We start from the raw sequence: 349 nt of genomic DNA on the forward strand, positions 1-349 counted from the left end.
GTTAGATACAGAGTAAAGCTCCCTCTACACTGTCCACCCCCATCAAACACCCCCGGGACAAGGAGTTAGATACAGAGTAAAGCTTCCTCTACACGGTCCCTCCATTAAACACTCCCAGGGACAGGGACAGCACGGGGTTAGATATAGAGTAAAGGTGTCTTTATACTGTCCCCAGTGAAACACTCCTGGAGAAGGATCACATGGGGAGTGAACGGGAAGGGGTTTGGGGTCCAAGGGGACGGTGTAGCGCGGGAGTGAACGGGAAGGGGTTTGGGGTCCATGGGGACGGTGTAGAGCGGGAGCGAACGGGAAGGGGTTTGGGGTCCATGGGGACGGTGTAGAGCGGGAG

At 56.2% G+C, this 349-nt stretch overlaps 1 protein-coding gene across 1 annotated transcript in view; it reads right to left on the bottom strand.

The window, feature by feature from the left end:
* LOC125487714 overlaps positions 1-349 on the bottom strand; it is a 9,154-nt gene that overhangs the window by 348 nt on the left and 8,457 nt on the right. The gene's annotated exons all lie outside the window — the stretch shown is intronic.

Source organism: Rhincodon typus, chromosome 44, assembly GCF_021869965.1.
Source record: "Rhincodon typus isolate 14 chromosome 44, sRhiTyp1.1, whole genome shotgun sequence".
NCBI lineage: Eukaryota > Metazoa > Chordata > Chondrichthyes > Orectolobiformes > Rhincodontidae > Rhincodon > Rhincodon typus.